Raw genomic sequence first — 22774 nt, forward strand, 5'->3', positions numbered from 1 at the left:
TAGCTCCCCCACAGCGAGGGTGGAGGGAAGAAAAAGTGTCAGTTACTCCTGGCGGGGTTTCCCTGAACAGCCCGGCAGGGGCTCTTAGGGGAGGGAACATGCCTTGGCAGCCCTCTCTCTTATCTATTCCAACATGTCTGGACCCATAATTCTTCAGGCAGCCTTCCTGGAGGAGGCAGCTCAACGTCCTCCTCAGCCTAGGAGCTACTTCCAGGTCTCTCTCAGGCCTGGCTTCCCCTTGTGTGCCCTGAAGGGGTGACTCAGGCTGGGGTGTGAGGGGTTCAGAAGGTGCCCTCGACTGCCCTTCCCCCCGCCCACAGGGTTCCATACTGGATGCTTAACTGTCCACCATTAGAGGGGTGTTTCCTGGTCACTGAACTGATTACTGTTAAGCTGTTCATTTCTTTCTGAAAAGGATTCCCATTTCCCACCCTCCCACCCCACCTCACCTGGTTCCCCCTTCCTTTCCCTTGTTTCTGGAGCTGGGCTTCGGTGAGGGAGAGTTGGGAAGAGGGGCTGAGGGGACATAGACAAGACAAGGGCACTTTTGGGCTTTCTGTCCCCTCCTGTGTTTCTCCAGCTGGCCCCTTTGCTCCCTGCCTCTGCCTGCCTCCCTCTCAGCAATGACCTGGGAAGAAAGAGGACACCCCACAGGTTCCAGGGCCACCCCGCCAGCCCTGGTCAGTGCGCTGCTTCTGCGCTTCAGCCCCTCTGTGCTGCCCCTGGACTTGGCCTCCCCCAGGCCTCTACCTTTTTCTCCTCTACCTCCCTCCCTTTTTCTCCCTCACCCACCCACCCTGCTTTTTTTGACTTCCCACCATTCCCCCTCCCTTTTAGTGTCACTGCCACCTTGACAAGGGTTTCTGCTTTATCTCTAACTTTCTCTGTCCCCCCCAACCCACCCTGGACACTGTGCCCTTGAGATTCTTCCTTTCCTCCTGCATAGTCATCTCTCGATGGCTCTCTTTCACAAGAACCGGGGCTCAAGTGGGTCACGGGTGGTAGGGTCAGCAGGCAAGCATGACTCAGCAGACACAGCCCAGATGGCCTTGCTGCCCCAGCCCCGCTTCCTTTTGCTTTCGCTATGCCTAAAGCCTGAGCTCAGTGTCAGCTGCGGGGCCATCATCCTCGCCCACCTCCTAGGGCTAGCAAACCTGCTTCTGGTAGATGGCAGCCACCCGGTACAGTATCTCTATATAACTGTATATATTTGTGTATAGGAACAATTTTTTTCGGGACCTTATTAATTGAGAAAGGGTTTCTGTGCTGGTTCCCAAGCTGTCTGGTGGTCTCTCTGAACCTTGGTTTTCCCCTAAGAGACGTGGGAACCATGAGTGTCCTCCCTTCAGGGCCAAGAGCCTCTGCTTCCCTCAGGAGGGCAGGAGAGTGAGTGAGCCGGTGGAGGGGACCGGTGGCCTCTCAGGCTGCCAGCCCCTCCCCCCCCCAGTGGCAGTTGCTCCCATTGGGGTTTCCAGGGCAGCCCCGCAGGGTTCTAAGTGTGCTGTGGCCTTTGGTCTGTAAAGCATCCACTTCTCCCATGTAGCTCCTGGGTGTAGAATTCTCTGGAAGCAGGGATTTCTAAAATGGCTCAACCCAGACCTTTTGTTCAGCCCAGGCTACTCTGCTCCCTCTGAGCCCAGGGAACCACATCTGAAACTTGCTGGATCACCGGCTCCTTGGGGCAGCGTGGGTATCGGCGAAGGAAGGGCCTGACGAGCTCTTCTGGCTGGGATTTCAGGGGCCTGGGGAAGATCCTGCCTTTGCCAAGACACTCCTTTCTCCTTCCAGATGCCACCCTAGCTCAGATATGTGATGCCCACCATTAAAGATCCCTTCCCTGGATGAAGGACAGGCTTCTATTGAACTCCTTTATGGGAAAGATGCACTCCAAGCTGCCAGCATTCTTTGTCCTTTAATGTGAGTTGTCAAGACCCTCTTCAGACCAGCAGCTAGGGTAAAGTTGGACGGGGGGTTGTTGGGGGGGATGGTGGTGGTAAAGGCAGAGGAACATGCCCAGGGCACCTGAGCAGGTTGGGAGGGCAGGAGAAAGCATCTGAAAACACACCCCAGATTTCCTAAATGGGCTTGGTGGGATCCCAGCCCATACCTCTCCAGACTGGCAAAGAACCTCTTTTAAGGGTAGGGGTCCCGGGGCATGAGGTTGGCCCACAGGGCCCTGGGTCCAGGCAGGCTCCCGATACTGTAGGGACATCCTGATGCCTCTGTTTTCTCCCCCATAGACCTTCCAAGCAACTGTTCCCAGAAGCCATGACATGTCCCTGCAGCTGGAGGCCTTCCAGGGAGGGCCATAGAGGCCTCCTGGGCTCAGTGCTGCCTACGGAGGAAGGAAGGTAGGTAGCAGAGCTGAATCAGCATCCCAAAAGCCAACCCTGAGATTCTTTTCTTCCTCTCCTCTCCATTGCCTAAATCGGAGGGCTGCTGCCTGAGGTGGTGGGAGGAACAGAGTGGGGCCAGGACAGAGTGGGGTCAGAGGAACAGCCTCACTTGTCCCTCCCTTTTCCTGCTGCTCTTAGGAACTGAAAATCAGAGGAGCTTTTCTGAGTGAGGCCACAAGGTGTGGTCAGTCGCTCGCTGCTTGACCTGCTCCTTCTCTCCAGCCTCTGCCTTCTGGGAGCTTGCCCTGGGCACCCCTTGTCCGAGGTGATCTCCTTGACTTCGGTTTCTGTTTCTGCCTCTGAATATTTCTCCTGTTCCTTTGTCTCTTTTGGTAGAAGCCATCTCTCCTGAGCTTTTCCATCAGTGTGGGTCACAGGGGTGTGAAGATCGTGGTGCACATTGTCCCCAGGGCATCTGCATGGGCCTAGGCCAAACATCTCTGTATCCCAATGTGCTCTTCACATACTCTTTTCCATGTGTGCCACGAAGTGAGAAAGTTCAGGAATTACTGTTCCACTAACTCATTTTCTTCCCCTCCAAATCTGGATGTCTTTGTGTACTTTTCTGCTTCTTATCCTCCTCTTTTTCTTGTTCACAGAGAAAGATTGGACCCCAGGTCAAGGAAGGAGCCAGAAGACTCAAAGGGCACCATCTGACTCCACACAAGTGCATAGCCCACTGACTCAGGTGACACTGAAGAGAAACACCTTGCTTCCCCCACACCACTGTCCCTGACTGTCAGGAGTCCCTGACCTGATAGCGCTCCCACACCAAAGTCCCTCCATTGGTCAACACGAAGGAGGAGAATAGTGCATGCAGCACACCAGTCCCATTTCCTTTCCCCTTTGCCACCTGCTCTTCAATTGGAAATGACCAGGAGTCTCCAGATGGGACACCATCACTTGGTCCCCTGGAAGAGGTTTCAGTCCAACCTCCTCCCCCACTTTTGAGCTAGTCCCAGAGAGCCCCTTTGTCACCAGACTCTTGGTGTGTAATGTTAGCCCTGAAACGTTTTCTCCATGATGTGCGTTCATGGCCAGCCCCATTCCATATTTATTTGCCTTCCAATCCCAGGCTAAGGCTACATTCCCTTCATTGTCTTGATAATCTCTTCCTCTTGTGCTCCTGGAGGGTAAGACACTGTTTCTCATGCATTTCTGGATCCCTGGTGCTTAGCTCAGAACGTGGCATGCATGCTCAGCACATGGTATTTTGAATAAATTATTTCAAAATGGTGTATACAAATGTTGAATTTCTTCTCTGAAGGCAGAGATAAGGAAGGTGGAAGAAAATCTGGTATAATCTGATGTGCTCAAGAGGAAAGATGAGAAGGGGTTGAGGAAAGAGTGGGGCAAGCGGGTGTGCATTCAGGTCGGGACTTAGGGACCGGATTTGCCTACGAGGGTGGCGGTGGTGTTGAGACTCAGTTCCACACAAGGCCGATCTTGAGGGCACTTTACGGATTTCAGATTCAGAGACTACCATATAGATGCCAAGGCAACCTACTTAGTGTGAGTAGTGGTTGTTGCCAAAACACTGGAAAAAGATAAATCCCATCGGACTCTGATCAAACAGGAATTTCCCGAGCTGCCTAAGTAAGGCTCAAGCAATTGTAGTGGAAATGGAACTGGGGATTTAAGGTATTTATCAACCCACTCTCGCTATGCACCCTCATGCTCTTCTCTTCCATTTTGTGAAGAGAGAATAGGCGGGGTTTCTAGTTATGACTTTAAAAAGCTAGAATCTGAAACTGTTTCTGGGCATCCCAACTGCACAAGTTCCTGGGTGAGATTAAAATGTGGGGGGAAATAGTGTCTGCCCCGAAAGATCACGTGTGTGCTTGTGCGTTTGTGTATGTGTGTGTGGGTATGTGTGCACGTGTTTGGTTTTTGTAGGTATACGTCCCTGTGTTGGGTTCAGTGCTCTCCAGGCAAGCATAGTCATGATATTGTTACATATGTTGTCTCCACTACTGGAGATTGCCCAGTAGCACAGTGGTGGATGACTGGTGACCGGCACGGAGGCCCACGAGGCCTATGGAGTCAGCTCTTCTGTATCTTCCCAATCCTGTCTTCCTCCTCTGTCCTCACTGCTGGTTCTGGGATTCAGATCATCACTTCTCCTCTAAACCTTCCAAACCTACTCCTCTACCATTGCCCACGCTGACCCCAGACTGGTCTTTCTAGAACTTGAATATGATCAAGTTATAAGCAAAAAGCCACATGGGACTTTCCTTTGCCCGGCTCATTGGCCCGTAAGTCCCAGTTTGCTCTCAGCTCATCTCCCCTCCTCTTTGGTCCCAGCTGCATAGGACCATTCAGCCTTCCCCAAAGCCTACCTTGTGCTTTCCTGCCTCGAGTACACCCTGCCCTTCCTTCCTCCTGCACCTGGTGAGCTCCTGGTCAGCTGCCAGTTCTGCTTCTGGTCTCCCAGTTCCTGTGTAGAATGGTTAGTCTTATGTATCAACTTGGCTAGTTTTATGTATCAACTTGGTAAGCTACAGTACCCACTTATTCACTTAAACACTAATCCACGTATCTCTGTGATGGTATTTTAGGGATGTGATTAACCGCTATCATTGGTTGATTTTAAATAAAGATTATCTTTGATAATCTGGGTGTACCTTAATCAATTCAATGGCCTTACAAGTAAAATTAAGGTCTTCTAGGGGAAGAAAAATTCTGCCTCAAGTCTATAGCATCTACTTCTGCCTGAGAGTTTCCTGCCTGCTGGCTTGCCCTAAAATTTAGGATTTGTCCAGCCAGATTCCACAATCACATCAGCCAGTTCCCTAAGATAATTCTTCATCTCTATATCAATCAATCTATCTATCTATCTATCTATCTATCTATCTATCTATCTATCTATCTATCTATCATCTATCATCTATCTATCATCTATCTATCATCTATCTGTCTGTCTGTCTTACTGGTTCTATTTCTCTGGAGAAGCCTAACTGATTGACTATCACTTGCAAAATTGAGAAAGGCATCATCTGGATTCATTGGACACTTGATATATACAATTCTTAAAAGGCTTATTTATTTTTGATTTTTTTCAATAGATTACAAGTGAAGAGATCCTGCCTTATCTGTCTTAGTATCCCTTAAAAGTGTCCACTAGGTCATACTCTCTGAATTAATATTTACAGAGCTGGCAGAGCAAGCATGGATTTTGTGGCTATTAGTCCATAAAGTCAGGGATGTCAGAAGTGTTATGTTTTCTTTCCATCTGCCTCCCAGCACCCCCAGTGCAAGAATGCAGAATATTTTTTTTAGAATATTTTCTCTCATCCATAACTGGAGTTTTCTCCTTTTCAGAGTTGTGCAGGAATCCCGGGATCTTAAGGAGACCCAAATTATTGGGAGGATCCCTCAGGTCATTTGTCACAGTTCATTAGCTCAGGCAAATGCTATTTCTTCCATGCTGTATGCCAAGGCACATGACCCCATGGTCCCTTAGATGCAGAGGTGCTTCTAGTTTTTGTGCCATGTTTGGGGTTGGCCTTGTCCCTGGGGTTCACCCTCTCTGGTGAACCCCACAGCTTCCCTTCTCTGAGGGCTCCCCATCTCCACCACTGTGTCTCGCCCCCCTAAGTAGGATCCATTGCTTTTTTTTTTTAATCTCTTAACTATCTAGAAAGTGCTCCTTTCTCCTTTTGATCAGTTAAGATAACCCCTTTCTTTCTTTCTATGGGATAAGGAAACATCATCTTTTCTATGAGGTTAGGCTTTTAAGAGAGTCAGAAGAGCTGCTGATTTTAAGTAGCTTCCAGCAAAAATCCTTCAAAGTGAGAAACCTCAAAGGGCCTGGAAAATCAAACACAACTTGCTTATCCAACTAGGCTCACATAGATAATTATCTGTCCATCTGTCCACTAAAATACCTATAATGTTCCAAAATGATAGCTGTACAGAAATGGCAGTGAGAGCAAGTGAATGTTTTTGTCCACTTATTTGCTCATATTTTCTAGATGTTTTATAATAACATGATAACTTTTGTAAGGTGAGAGACTCTTATTAAGCCAGAAGACAGTAACGGGGCCAAAAGCAATTTCTAAAGTCAGAAGACTCAGGATCAAATTCCAGCTTTGCACTTTGCTTGCTCTATGACTCCTAAACTTCAATCAGGCTTTTGTTTTCTGAATCAAATAAGCCAATGCATGTAAAGTATAAGCTAGGATCTATTTCTACAAGACCGCATCAGAGCTCTTATCCATGCTAGATTGTGAGTTTGTTGGTAAGGTTCCCCCCTTCTTTATCTCCACCATCTAGAAGGGCCTGGTTCTTGGAAGCCAAACCAAAAGTTATTTGTTGAATGAATAACCAAATGAAGAATTTCTTTCTCCCACTTCTCAGTCTCTAGAGCTCTTATTCCAAAACAGATCATTCTCTGTACTGAACATCCTCACGAGCCCCAGCTCCCCTGTGAATATGTATGCATATTTCTTTTAAACACACTGGTTCTTCTTGGATTGTGTGACAAACTACATGGAGAGGCTTGAAGAAGCTAGTGGAATTTTCCCAAGGCGCCTGTCATGAGCCCAACAATACACACGTTTCCCTTCCGTTTTTATGTTTTTATGACTTTCTAATTACCTGAACACACACATTTTATCTAATTCTGAGTCCATGGAAAAGTTATTCACATATAAACCATGTGCTTGTGATTTGACATCTGTACTAATGAGAGAGAGAGATGTCAAAATGAAAAGCTTGAAAGGTGACCACAACCTTAAAACAAACCACTACCTGATATTCCAAAGCACTACCTGAGTTGTACATTCAGCCTAGCATAAGCACATACGCTGCTTTACATACCTTGAAGATGTGTCTTATTTACTGTGTGTTGCATATTATTTGTTGCATAAGAAGTTACTATAATCTTACCAGATTAAGACAACATGTATTTATGACCTCACAGTCTCTGTGGGTCTGGAATCTGAGCATGGCTCAAGGTCTCACAGGGTTATAGTAATGGTGTTGGCCAAGGCATGGCTACTGCTGAAGATGTTGGTCAGAGTCGGGATACCTTTTGAGACTTTCCTATAAAAAGATCCACCTCCAAGCTCATGTGCTATGGGAAGGATTCAGTTCCTTGCTCAGTACTGTTGCCTGGAGGTTGCTCTCGGTTTCTCGCCCAATGGACCTCTCCATAAGAAGACTTACTCTATAAAACCCAGCAAGGGAGAGAGTCAAAAGTCTGCAAGCAGGATGGAAGTTACAATCCTATGTAGCATTTTCAGGGAGTTAACATCTCATCAAGTGCACTGTATTCTATTGGTTAGAAACAAGTCACAGATCCTGTCCACTCTCAAGGGATGAAGATCACACAAGGACATGCATGCTATGAGGTGGGATCATTGAAAACTATCTAAGACCTTACCAGCCCCAGTGCCCAAAGGGATTGATTTGAAATTCACATGTGGTAAAAAAGAGTCCATTAGAACTCACACTCTTATCACAGCCAAGTCATCAGGATATGACAAGATCAGCTATATTTACCCCATTTCCATTCTCTGCTATGAGAATGTTGCTGAAAATATTGTCCTCGTCACCATTCAGTGCTCCTTTCTAAGGTTCCTTGGGGCAACTACTTTGACATTCACTTCTTAGAAAAACCCGACTTCCTGTGTAAACTGGAAGTTTCAATTTTTCTTCTAAAATTAATGACAATCGATCTCTTTTCACATGATCTCTTGGAGGCTTGCCTGTAATAACTATCTCTTATAATTTTTTTTTCCTATTTTTTCCTTACCTGGACTACTTTTTTCTTATGCACGTTTATTTTTATTTTTTTTTCTAGTTACATCATTCCTTATGTTCTTATTGGAAGCCACCCAAATGAGGTGGAATCTAAATAAAGTGGGCAGAGTTTGGATAGCCTTCAATCTCAAGGCTTAGCATGATAAGTCAACACATGATAGAACTGAATTCCTGAACCTCTCACTGTCCATTGAATAAGCTAGGTGAATGTTCTGTATTTTAACTATTCTTTTTATAAATGAGAAGTCTTAATAGAAAGACTTCTAAAATTTAATTTATAATATTTCGGAAAAAATCATCAAAGTGGGTTCGAAGTTAAGCCTGATTTGTTTAGTTGGTATAGTTGAAACAGGTTTTGGAGAGCAGGTACTAATGGAGATCTTAATTTGAACATGAAATACAGATAAGACCTAAAAATACAGCATTTATCTTCAAAAACTTTATAAGTGATATATTGAGGGCCAGATAATAGGTGCTGCAAAGATGGATAGTTACACAGCCCCACTCTTATGGCTTTTGGAGAAGGTCATGAAAATGCACCATGATGTCGTATAATAGTCTTCAGCAGTGGACACAAGACACCAGGGGACCATAACAACCAGCTGGCAAAACTCTCAGAGTCACAGAAAATAATTGTAGGAGGTCCTAGTAAATCCAACACAGAGCTTGGCTCATGTGTATCTCCTTACCAGGATTCTTAGCCTGAGGTCTGTCTGTCATTTTAGACAGGCAGTAATGACAACCAGAAATATATCATTACTTTCAACTCTGAATGATAGTTTTAGCACTATCTGTACTTTGTCATCAATAAGAACCACTGATATTTTTATATCTCTTTGTAGTTGTAGATCTCTCCACATACAGTTTACGCTCATCACTATTTCGAATCATGGTAGTTATTAAACCCATGGCTAACTCTTATTATTTAATGCATCAATAAAGAAACTCATACTTGCTCTACTATACTTTAGAATTATATTTATAAAACTATATTTAAATATAATCATTTTCCTCTCTAATCCCATCTATTATTATTATTATTATTATTATTATTATTATTATTATTATTTTGGTACTTAGAAGATCATGCAGAGAAAGGTTCATGGTTTTCACAGATGTCAAAGGGGTAAAGTCCAAGAATGTTGAGAACTGTTTGAGGCTTAGACTGAGGGCACCAAACCCCACAGATGTCTCTCCTGGAGAGGATCGTCAGAGGGAGGGTTGGAATTCAGAGCAGCCCAGCCTGCAGGCAAGACCATGTTTTTTTTTGTTTGTTTGTTTTTGTTTTTTATTGCATCCTGTGAGAGATGCTTTGGGAAGCAAAGGAGCTTAGAGAGGTTTACTGCTGATCAATTTTGGTACTGAATACGGGCTCTGCTTTACGCCAAGTGGACCTCTTGCTTGGTTCCATAAGGTTCTCTCTTTGTCCCCTGAGTTTTTATTTTAAAAATATTTCAAGCCAACATGAAAGTTACAAGAATAGAACAATGAATACCTATATAGGCTTCACTGAGATTTCCGGATTATTTTTTTATAATATATTTTTTTAAAGATTTTATTTATTTATTTGAGACAGAGAGAATGAGAGAGAGAGAGCACATGAGAGGAGGGAGGGTCAGAGGGAGAAGCAGACTCCCTGCCAAGCAGGGAGCCCGATGCAGGACTCGATCCAGGGACTCCAGGATCATGACCTGAGCCGAAAGCAGTCGCTTAACCAACTGAGCCACCCAGGCGCCCGAGATTTCTGGATTATTAACATTTTACTTAATTTGTATGTGCTCTCTTTCTACATAAAGTCTACTATGTAGTCCATGTTCTCATGTCCCCAGATGTCCCAATAATGTCATTATTTTGTGTTTGTAGCCTACCCACCATGTCTGCCTTGGGTCCATGTGGAACTGTCTCACTCAGCTCTTCATCCTCAGCGCTGCCCTCCCGCCCCAGAAGTCCCTGGCCCTTATGTCCCCCACTCCTCATTGTTCACAGTCTGACTGTCATGAATCCCCACAAATCCCCCTCCCCTGCCCTTTCTCTGGCCATTCCCAACTGCCTGAACCCTTTCACCCTGCCTCTGGAACTCATAATCCAATGGCAGCAAAACTCTCTATGTTCTCATTTTTTTTTTCTCAGCATTTTCTTGCCTTTGCTTTAGATCCAGATTCCAATCCAGGATCATAAATTGCCTATATATTGAGTTCCATGGATCAGTAAGTAGTCCTTGAACAAATAGCCTTAGATCTTTGAGCCTTGGTCCCATGTTTCTTAAAACGGAAATTCATGACACTTAATAACTGTTGTACAGGCTTGTTGACAAATAGAAAACACATGTAAGTGTTTTAGACACTGAAAGAAGTGTGAGCAGCTTCTATTATTTTTTTTTTTTAAGATTTTATTTACTTATTTGGGAGAAAGAAAGAGCAAGAGAGAGCACGAGCAAGGGGAGGGGCAGAGGAAGAAGCAGACTCCCCACTAAGCAGGAAGCCCAATGCAACCCTGGGATCATGGCCTCATGATCTGAGCTGAAGGCAGATGCTTAACTGACTGAGCCACCCAGGCACACCTACTATTCTAAGTTTTATGTAGAGAGTTGAAGGTGAAGTTCAAGCATTCTCTGTCATTTCATCTCCAGTGGTGAAGTCACTTTGGTGGCTGAATGACTAGACATCTTGAATCTGCCAGCAAGACAATTTCCCATGAGAGACTCCAGGATTAGAAGTCACTTCCTTCAGTAATGTGGCCAGCACCATGCAGCATTTACCTAATCACAAAACGAAGATTTAAACTGGGTATTTTCATTTCATTTAGGATCTGGAGGTCAGTACTCCTTTTTTACGTTTTCTGTTGTTGTAGAATCGGATTTGAATCCAGAGAAGAAATAAACCTTGTTTTATTTCTGTAACTTTTTCGAGGGACTGACCCCAAATCAGACCTCTAATTAATAGTTTACATAGATATTCATTATTAGTTTGTGCCTTCCCCCCACCCAATTTCCATTCTCCTCTGTAAAAAAGCCATCAGTACACAAAATGTCTAGATATTTTGTAACATGTGCTCCATCTATTTATAATGATCAGTTCAGACAAATATTTCATTCCAATTTAGCCAGTTTTAAGATGTGCTTTATCTTTGGATGATTATAGCCACTGTGTTTGATACCAGAATATTGACGGCCTAATATTTTGCTAAGGGGGCAGGAAGAGGGAAGGAAATTCACATTTATGAAATGCCTTTAGGGGCGCCTGGGTGGCTCAGATGGTTAAGCGTCTGCCTTCGGCTCAGGTCATGATCCCAGGGTCTTGGGATGGAGCCCCGCATTGGGCTCCCTGCTCAGCGGGAAGCCTGCTTCTCCCTCTCCCACTCCCCATGCTTTTGTTCCCTCTCTCGCTGTGTCTCTCTCTATCAAATAAAAAAAATCTTTAAAAAAAAAAAAAGAGGAATGCCTATAATGTGCCATCCCCTTTACGTGCATTATCACCTTCACTCAATGCAAAGATCCGGTGCAGTCTGTGCTATGGCCTGTTGTATAGATGAGGAAAGAGGGACAGGGAGTTTGAGACACTGGCTGAAGATCGCAGGGTAAGAAGCCATGCTGCTTTCCATAGCTCATTGTCCACCCTACCACGCTGCCTTCTGGAAAATGACCACAGGCCGGGGCTTCCCAGATTCTTCATAAGCCTGAGCAAATAGTGCTTTATCCACTTCTCCACCAAACCACTCACATTAATTACATTTACACAAACTGTAGGAAGCTTTTGTTCTGATAACACCTTTACTGTAATCCGATAATGTCCAGTGTATGGATTTTATCCTTAACTTTGGTCTCAGTTCATTTCATCGAACAGAAGGATGACCCCACGAAAATGAGTGGTCTCCAGGAAGAAATTCTTAAGATAAAATTAAAAGACACAAGGAATCTCTTAAATATTGCCAGCATTTATAATTTATAATTGCCATGTTTATTCAATATCGGAAAAGTGCAAAAGGTGATCTTCGCAAAACATTGCAATTTTCTTGACCCCATCTCCGCCAAATAAAATATATGGTATGGTATAAATTTAACCTCATATAATTAAACAGTATTAACTTTGCAAAATCAAAAAGGCTTTTAAACCTTCATTAATCATCCTTTTAGAAGAAAATAAGCAAGATTTCTCTCTCGTTATGTTGTTACCTACTAATTAATAGGATGAATCAAATTTCCCTGTTTCTTTAGATTTGCATGAGCTTAAAATACTCTTTTATCTACATTAGGTAGAATGTCAAAACTAGCTTTTGGATTATTTTAAAGCTTGGTAAGATCACAAGGCTTTCCTGAAAATATGTCCTATCTTGACAATGCATTAAACCTTAAGAAAAGTTTAATTAACAAATGTCAGAATGTGTTTCTTCTAAAGAAGTGATATATTAACAATTTGTTCCTATCTCCTGGGTCTAGCAACATCTTAACCCTTAAAGAAAAAAAAGTCATATTTTACATCTTCACATGATTTATGCTAACTAAAATTTGATGTTTTAAAATTAAAGTACATATAACTTAATACACAAGAAATTGAAGTATCTTACTGCCTCAGCTCACTTTTAAATGTATGTTGTCATTAATTTACAGACTGTTTACCTAGATTGTATCATTAGACACTGATTCTAATTGCAGGTTTTTACACAGGCCAGCTGTGGTTACAGAACTATTTCAAGATATTGTGTAAAATCTCTGGATCTAATCTTTATCTTTGGGAAAATGAGAATATCTGTACTTCCTTATCCACCCCATGTATGTTTTGGGACACAGCAGATGAGAAAGCATATGTACTCAGAGCTACTTTGGTAACTCTAAGGGGTTACCAAAGTATTAGTATTTATACCTTTAGTATTGAAGGTTTATTTTTGTTTGTTTAGTTTGTATCTTTTTTCCAAATAATCTACATGTGCAAAAAAAAAAGAGAAACAAGAAAAAATGAGCAAAAAAGTGCAAATTAATCCTATCTTAATGTTGTGTCTTGTCTTATATCCTGTTATCTTTAGCATTTTTGGTTTCCCTCCAGTCTGTTCTCCCTGCTCATATAGAAATATACTCAGATACATGGCTTTCAATGGTTTATAGTTCAAATTTCAAACTTACTTAATTGAATCCCTATTATATACCCAGTTAATTTCACTGTTTAAGTAATGATACAATGATAATCTATGTAAAGATACCTTTAGACACATCTCTTTGATTATTTCCTTAAGATGGAGTCCTAAAAGTGAAATTACTGAGAGAAAGGGCATGGATTTTCTTTTTTCTTTCTCTCTCTCTCTCTCTCTCTTTTTTTTTTAGGATTTTACTACATATTTCCAAATTGCCCTCAAGAAAGATTTTTCCAATTTATGCTATCACCAGCAATGGATGAGAGAGTGCCAGCCCTCTCCACACCCTTGTCAACACCAGGTATTTGCTTTATTTCAATCTTAATAAGACGTTGTTGTTATTATTACAGATTTTTCAGGATCCCTGGTAGCATTCTCCTTTTTTTTTCTTTTTCTTTTTTCTTTTTTCTTTTTTTTTTCCTTTGTCCTTTCTCACCTCCTTGGTGAGAAAACGCAGGTTGTGAAACTGGAGACTGTCACTCTTTGAACTAGAATTCCTTTCTCTAGAGACTCAAAAAGCTATTTCATAAAGAAATGTTGTTCAAGCTCTATAATTTTAAGCATCCCAATCACCACTGGCCTCTTGTAGGCCCCAGGCCCTACAAGGGTATCGGGGCAGCCTAAGGAGAACATTAATCTATGCAGCATTTGCTTTTTATTCCCTTTGGCGACGCATGCCTTTGGGATGTCTTAGAGATGTTTGATGCTTTTTGTAGCTAGAATTATTGATCAGGGGAGCAAAAGGGAGTGCTAGCTGTAGCCAGGAGAGGAACTTTTACCTGAGCTTGCAGTCAGTGCCGAAGGGGTCTGGGGTAAACCTGGTCTCAAAGGAAAAACTTAGCTGGAAAATCAGGACCACCTGGTACTGAGTGGATTAAAGGAAAGTATTATAAGACGTGTTTGCAGTCCTAGAGGAGGAGTGGTTTGATTTTTCAGTCTGTTCTGTTCAATTTTAAGTGCAATAAATGACATTTATTAGAACGGATTGGAGACACACGTCCTCTAAGACCACTGTAGTCACCAGTAATGCAATTCACCACATATGTCCAGGTCTTCTCCTTCTGAGAAAATGGTAGGATTGAACTTGGGGTCTTGGAGTTGGATGGGCCGTGTGACCACTGGCCCATTTGCTATGAGAAAAGGTGACATGAGTCACCTTCAGGCTGACTCAGGTGACCCTCTAGCTCTCTTCCCTTCTCCCACAGGGACAAGGAACACTGCAAGTCCTCAGCAGGAGACAACATGGAACAGAGCCTGCAGACAGAGATCAGAAACCAACTGGTATTGCTTTGAGACACTGAGATTTTGGGGTAATTGCTTTTAATAATGGTTTGTTACTGGGGTACATGGGTGGCTCAGTCAGTTAAGCATCTGCCTTCGGCTCAGGTCATGATCCCAGCGTCCTGGGATAGGGCCCTGTGTCGGGCTCCCACTCAGCGGGGAGCCTGTTTCTCTCTCTCCCTCTCCCTCTGCCCCTCCCCCAGCTTGTGCGCTCATGCTCTCTCTCTCAAATAAATAAATAAAATCTTTAAAAAAAATAATGGTTTGTTACTGTAGCATAACATAGCCCATCGTGACTTATCTATGTTGAAGGATTTTTCTCCTAATGATTTAATGATGACTAAACCTTATAAAAACAAAAGTTGTCATTGATTATAGGAAGAATTGAATTTTTGATAAAAGAAACATAAAGGACATTTTTTAAAGCTGAGATTGTTGAAGGAGTTCCCAGCTTTTATTGTTACTAGCAGCTTTTATGCCAATCTCTTCTTCTACCCAAAATAAAATTTGGTACAGCAATTAAAAAGTGAAAGTGAAAGAGAAAAGTGATAACATGTATTGAGCACCTGCTATGTACCAGATACAGTGCTAGGTAATGGCTCTGTTTTATTTTACTTAGGGCAGCATAGTAACCATGGAAGGCAAATGACATTTCTATTTAAGGGGGGAAAATGGAGATGTGCAGAGATCGAAAGATCTGACTTTGAACCCAGCTGGCTCTCACCCTGCTGCTCTTTGCCATTTTCTCTCCATGCAAATGGTTTTCTACTTTGATTGTTTATATATTAATACAGATATACAGAAATAGTCCATTACATATTTGAACAATATATAAACTTTTTCGGTGTTGTTCTGGAGACAAAAGAGAAACCTGGTTCAATTCGTATCCAGAGTCTTTGTATGTATTGGGATGACCAACACTATGATCTTTTTTGAGATGAAATTACATGGCATAAAAATGAAATGTTTCCAAGGGCCTTCTCTGTAAATAAATTTTGGATTTTCTCTGACTCCAGGTTATATCATCTCAACTCTATATTCAGCCCTGTGTCCAGTTAAGCCCCTTTGTTAAAGGTCTCAGGGACTGACTTTGTTTTTGCAATAGTCAAAACAATGTTATATTTGCAAGCAGAGATAGCAGTCGGGATGGGGGATGGGCTCTTGGAAGCAGCATGGTTAGTTAGAGCATCCTGCCTGCTCTGAATGGTGGTTTAACTTCTCCAATGTACTGCCAGAAAAGAAGCAGCAGAGGGAGGAGAAGGGGAAAAAGAGAATCACTCACTGTAGCTGAGTGAGGAAACTCTTCGTTATAGTACATGGAGTGCTTTTGGTTCTCTTTGCCTAGCAACCTTGCCTCAGCTCATCTCCACCCAAAGACATCCTGTTCTCTCCGGGACATGCACGGCCAAAACTTTATGGACACAGTACATCAAGCAAACCAACCCTTCCTTCTAAGCTGCGAATCTCTTCAATGGCCTCTCAATATATCTTGGTTCTTCTATCTCCACCTGTCTCAACGTCATTCTTGCTCAAGTCAGTAATATTAATCAGCACTTATCTCTATGTGATATTTTCCAAATCACAAAGTCTGTCTTTCATTTTCATTATACAAGAGATCATTTCTGTGTCTTAACTGAGAATCCTGGAGGAGAGGAAATTTGGGACACCCACCCCTTCCTCACTAAAATGCTTTCACATCTGCAAGACCCAGTGCAAGTCAAAAGTCCTCCCAGAATCTTCTCTCCAGCATCTTCCTCTAAATTACCCTTTACGCCTCCCAGCTGGCAGCACTCGGTGCCTTCTTCACCCCTTGTGCCTCCCAGTGTTCTCTTGGGCATTTGGAAGAGTGTGGGCTCATGGAGAGAGACAGGCTTTGGATCCAGACAAGTGTGACTTCGGACAAATTGTTTCACCTTCCCACACTGTGGTTTGTTCATCTACAAATGGAGATGATAAGTTCTATCTTGTATGGTTGCTACATAGACGAAACGCCATAATGCCCAATGCTGGGCTCAAGACCAGCGGGGCTCTCTCTCTCCCTCCCACAGTCCCATGAAGACAGAGACCTCATCCCATACCCCTTTTTCATCTCTCTTTCTCCCCAATGTCCACGGAACTCTGATCACATAGGGAACACACAATCAATATTCTTTGAGTTGAATCATATAGAGGCCAGTCCACAGACACTGTCCTGGAGAAAAAACTCCTCCGTGGGGCAGTCAGCATCCACACCTTGTTTGTCAATCAGAAGTGTCCTTTGAATCCAGAGGCACGTTTGGTAGGGAGGAGCTAGGACTCCTGATACACATGGATGTGTCTGAATCATACCAGATTCCAACAGTGTGGGGAAAGTCTTGGAAAACTGAGGCTTTCTTCGTGTCTGTCACTCCCGTGTGTGATAAACACCACAGGTAATTTTATCTGGGGGGAAAAACATCTATCTTGTGGATTGTACCAGTTGGTTAGGAAAGGACTGGTTGAAAGGGAGAATATCCACTTATAATTAAGAAGCAAAATATGTTTCCTACTGCTGCCTTGAATTGTTTTTTTTTTTTTTTCCTTTCCTTTTGTTTTTGTGTTTTCCATTTCCCTATTGGTTTTAATTAATTCTGCCCTAGATTCATGAGCTTTGTGAACCTGGAGAATTTTTTTTTTAATTTAAATAAATAAAAAGAGCCTGCAAGTTTTCCCCAGACCACCAGGCTTTAATATTAAATTACTGTTTTCTGGCAGGATCATCTGCAAAACTCTGATTTTGTTTCTTTCTCTGTTCCCATCCTGATAATTGTGGCTGAATTCCCTTGTTTTTAATATGCCATATATTCTCCACCTGGCAAAGGATTCAGACAGATACAGATAATAAATACCCCGTAGACATACAGACAGAGAAACTGCTGTAATTGCTTTCATAATGACTCTGAGACATCAAAGGAAGGCAAATAATGGTATTTAACACTGTTTCCATTCTTTAGCTGAAATGTAATTTTATAGAGTCATTGTCAGGCGGTACGGTGAACGGAGAAGTACAACTGTCATATTCAGCTCATATTAATTAGCTGCCCACGAGAGGGCCAGGCGAGTAATGGCAAAGTTCCCCTCATTTCAGATGGTCTGATATTCAGGCAGAACCGTAAGTACAATAGCTTGATTAACATAGTTGCTTAGATCAGGTTTTCCCTGGGAGTGTGTCAATTGGCATTTTGAAGAATCAATTAATTAGCACTCCAAATAATCCATTCTTGGGTTAATGAAAGTGTTTTGTACAGCTGCAAAAAATTACACGAAGAAAAACTAAACCTTTCCAAAGTGGCAATGAAAAAGACTTATCTCGGAAAAAGTGTATTGTCCATTTCAAAATGCCACCAAAAATCTGTGTTTCCTTTGAGAGCCATGGAGTTGACATGGACAGTTTTAAGCCACAGTGGGTACATTTGGGCTTACAATAAGGCAAGTGGTGGGTGCTACGGTGGCAGGGAAATTAGAACTTTTATTTTCACTATTTTGCCTTGTAATCGTGTTACTTAATTAGGGTAAGTCATGGCCAACGTTTTGCATACCATTATCTACTATTTTAGACAATTACTCTTTGATGGCAATATGCTTATTAACATTTTTTAAATGCCAGTATCACACAGATACTTCCGTTTTTTTAAAGTTGGAGATTGAATTCTCAGACAAATGAGAATTACAAATTAAAGAAGCAAATTTACTTTTAATCAAAGCTGTTTAACTTAGAGATATAATACATTCTTTACAATGAGGTTTAAATTATCAGAAAACCAAACTGTGAAAATCTCAGACACCTTTGCCATCATTAAAATGTTATTTCTGGCACACCTTATCAATTCCCCCTTCTGCTTAAAGAAAGTGTTAATTCTATCTTGTTCTTTTCTAACTCTCTTGGGATCCAAATTTAAAGTCCTTAGTTTCGTGATACCCTTTTCTTATCTCTGAAGTTATCTTAATTGAGCTTATAATAATGAATAAAATAGTTTATTCAGTGATGTAACTCTCTCCAGCTTCCAAAACTTGGCATAAAGTATAGATGGTATTTATATAATATTTTCTCCTTCAGGAAATTCCACCTTTATCAACATCCCTGACATAAGTCACTTTTAAATCATCATCAAAGCCCATCAAATGAAAGGTGTAAAATCAATGTTTGTTAAATTAAGTAAAGTGAGTTGTAACATCAACTGAATATTATTTGGAATTAACCTATGAATTTAATTATTTGTATGTGTCTTTTTTTTTTCGGTGTGTAAAATGTGATTTCTTATTAACTAATTAGTAACTTTCCAATTCAGTCTCATTCATAAGATATAATTATTGGTTTAGGTAAAAATCAGCATCTTTCAAACAGACCAATATGTATATTTTACTAATACGCATGGATTGCTTTCCTTCCTTGATCTTATTTTAGTTATTACTAACTACAACAACTAACATGTTGGATTTAGATGATGTTGAGGTACATTTTCCTGCTCATTACATGGATGAGTATAGAGCCAGTTACATACTAACAGGAGGTCCTAAAAGCTGATATATCCAGCATACCTCTAAATGAGGAATACGCAGGGGAAATAAAAGGTAAACACACACACACACACACACACACACAGAATGCGGTAGAAACAAGCTGCTCATGTCTTCCTATTAGGATGAATAATTTCCCCAAACTTAACTGTTGGCTTTTGAGGTTTAATGAGGCCAGTGATGTGGGTGATGGCAAGGCATCTTCATCTCCCAAGCTGTTGAGGGACACACCCCACACCTTCTTATTCCTCTTCCATTGGGGTGACAAAATGATAGGCAGGGGCTCGTTTCTAATACACTTGAATGGATGCTCAGGAGATTCAGCATCGCCTGTTTATTGCTTCTTTATTTTGAGATGCTCTTAGAAATGTAAAATGGCAAAGTTTCGTTGTCACTGCTCACTGTGGACTTCAGCCAGAAATGAGAGCTATTGCTTATTTTGCTAATCAGCTCCTTCCATATCTGCATGCTCATTTTCTGATCGCTGATGAGGCGACAAGGTCATTGGACGCACAAGTACTTATTTAAAAACAGACACGAGAGTGAGATAGAGGTTAGTTGGGTCTATCAGAGCTGTCAATCAATTAATGAAAATTATTGAGCAAGGACACTGTGGGGGGAAGTGAACAGAAGGAAGGAAAATGACCATGGAGACACAACATAGGGAAAACGACAGAACTGACTAAACGTGCTCACGTGAGTGCTGAAAACAGACATGCTCACATCCCAAGTGAGAGACAGCTCTGAGAAACACAAGGACTACCGTCTCTGCTACTCCAAAGGCTCGAGGGCTGACAGCACAGGGCTTTTGCCCAAAGGTATAGCCGAACAATGCCTTTTCTTAGATGTGCAGGAGTGAGGAAGGATGCCTGCTGAATATTTTATTAACTTGCCAAAGACCTGTGGCCAAGATTTTGAGTAATTTACAGATGCCATTGTGCAGACCCAAATTTGTGGTAAACAGAGGCCAACAAGAGTCCAAACAGCCCCCTTTCTTCAAGGAGACGGAATATTAGATTCTCACCTGTATGACAGGCGCAGGGAGCAACGCGGAGTGATGCAAGAAGGGCTTTCAAAAAGCCCTCTAAATAGCCCCTCTGTCATTCCTGTGCACAGGACAAGTGCACACCGCTTATCAGCACAAAGAGGAAATAATTCACAACTTGATCCCTGGGCGGGGCGGTGGGGGTGGCGGTGGGAGGGGGGGGAATGGAGGAATAGGAAAATATACAAATGTGAGGAATGAGGGGAGAAACATTGCCAATGTGCTTGTGTGAATGAAAGATAGTGAGGGAGAAAAAGGGAAAGGCTGCAAAGTCAAAAACAGGGAGATACTGACACCAAATCTCTGCAAAGCGTTCAAAATTCTCCAGCTGCCACGCTTTTAATTTGCTACCGTTCTAATTAAAATGCAAATTAAATTTATAATTAGCATCAGCGCTTTCTAAAGAAACCTTCTTGTACGCTGCACAAACATATGGGACGATGCTGTGGTGTAAAGTTTGTAAAACAGAAATAATGGTACCAAGTGTGTGTGTGTGTGTGTGTGTGTGTGTGTGTGTGTTGGGGGGGGGGTTCTTTTCCCTAGGAAATAAGTTTTATTCAGAGGCAGGCTGGCTTAAGGGGATGGCCGCGTTTCTCAGTGGAGGATGCAAGTGGGTGAAATTGTCCCATTGTAACAAAAGGATTGCTGAATATGGAAGATCTGGCTGGCCGGGGTGTGACTTTGTGTTGAATCAGGTGTCAAGGGTTACCCTGCATGTCATCGGGATTGTATAGGCGATGCCAAAAGGCAAAAGGGGTCAAAGCTTCTAATCAAAATGTCTATGGCCAAAATTAACCGCTGCTTGCTTCCAGGTAATTAATTTAAAAATTGATGGGGAACAAAGTACAAAATTACCTCATGATTCGCACATGTATCAGGTTTTCAAAGTAAACTCTCTCCCCAACTTGCTCTTCAAAGCGGAGGGGTGGGTGGAGATTGGAGACACACAGCAACCACAGTGGGCATTTCTGTGGCACTTCATTTGCTGAGGTGGGAGCTGAATCTGCAGGCTTCATCACGACCATTCCTTTACACATAAGTATACAAATCTGGGGGCGCCTGGGTGGCTCAGCTGGTTAAGCGACTGCCTTCGGCTCGGGTCATGATCCTGGAGTCCCGGGATCGAGTCCGGCATCGGGCTCCCTGCTCAGCACGGAGTCTGCTTCTCCCTCTCCCACTCCCCATTTGTGTTCCCTCTCTCGCTGTGTCTTTCTCTGTCAAATAAATAAATAAAAATCTTTAAAATATATATATATATATACAAATCTGGTATTTCTGATATTTTTCTTCACAATAGGGCTGTGTTCAGTGAGGCTCATGGAACAGAAACATGGAGATTATATCTACAGTAGAAGGAAAAAACAAAAAACAAAAAACCTGCCACCAAATCGCCCTTACCTTGGCTGTATTTTGGTTCAGGGGCATCTTTCTGAATTAAAAATATAAATAAAAATCTACGATCCTCGTGGTAATCGTGTTTTCCTTTTCAGCGGAGGACACTACCTGCACACCTAAGTGTCTTTAATATTCCAGGGACTCTCCTTTATCTATTAACCAGGCTCTCCATCAGATATTTTAAAATTTGAATGTAACGGGAATGAATATTTCATAGATGTGTGTTAAGCTGTTATTAAACTATAATGTAAAGCAGGATTGTAGGAATATTTTTATATGTCAAAAAGTCAATTAAAATGATAAGCCCATAATATCACTATTGTGGCGCTGTACAAAACTGCATTTCATATGCACGGGAGGTCCTCAACCACCTAGCATTTGGGTGGGAGGCAGGACTGTTACATATTCAGAGGCCTGTGTACTTCAATTACATTAGTAACACTTAGGTCCATTTTCGGCAGAGATTAAATGGAGAGCTATGAGGGATAAATCTTACCTGACTTGATTTTTATTTAGTATTACAAAAAAACAGCATTAGGCATTCTTAAAGGTAGGTGTTTACCTAAATGCACTGCGGATTCATTTGGAAATAAATGTCAATCCCTAGGAGAGTGAGGTGCCTATAATATAAAATCTCTAATGAGGATGCCACCCTTGGCTTGAATAAAAGTGATGTGATGTCTGCCAGAGAAAAATAGCACACAAATGTGAAAGAGGGGGAAGGAAGTTAAAGTTAGTGTAGACCATAATAAAGTAGTAGTTAAAAAAATAGATTCCTATTCGTATGCTTTAAAAGAGAGACAAAAAAAAAAAATCAGCTTTGTGCTGGGGAGGATTCTTGGTTTTTGCTTGCATACTTGGGAAGAAATATTTAGAAGCGCAGTTGGTGGAATTAGATTAGGAAGACTTACAAAAAGTTAAATGCGTTCCCAAACTTTCTTTGACCACCAATTCTTCTCTGGGCTACGGGCCATTGTCAAAAATGGGATGTTAAAAGATGATCTGGTTGACAGGTTTGACATAACTCAATTAATCAAGACTTCACGGAAGAAAGAAAAATAATTCTACCCATAAGGCGATGAAAAGTGTCTTCTTATATTCACGGAGTAGAAGTTCCTTATTTTTTCCTGGTGTCTAAGAGGAATGCAGGCCCCTTAAATAAGTCTTCTGTGTGGGACAAAAGACTGAAAAACTGTGGCATAAAAGCATTTCTTTGTTTAATTTCTAACTG

General features: G+C 42.1%; 1 long non-coding RNA gene across 1 annotated transcript; it reads left to right on the forward strand.

Annotated features, from left to right (window-relative positions):
* Window positions 1-1047: 1047 nt before the first annotated feature.
* LOC135365696 (uncharacterized) lies at window positions 1048-3559 on the forward strand. Its single transcript, XR_010413906.1, has 4 exons — window positions 1048-1181; window positions 1789-1917; window positions 2241-2351; window positions 2996-3559. It is a non-coding gene; the product is annotated as an uncharacterized LOC135365696 (long non-coding RNA).
* The last annotated feature ends 19215 nt before the right edge of the window (window positions 3560-22774 follow it).

This window comes from Mirounga angustirostris, unplaced genomic scaffold (assembly GCF_029215605.1).
Source record: "Mirounga angustirostris isolate CCGP_5_RB_7025 unplaced genomic scaffold, mMirAng1.0.hap1 SCAF_9, whole genome shotgun sequence".
In the NCBI taxonomy this organism is placed as follows: domain Eukaryota; kingdom Metazoa; phylum Chordata; class Mammalia; order Carnivora; family Phocidae; genus Mirounga; species Mirounga angustirostris.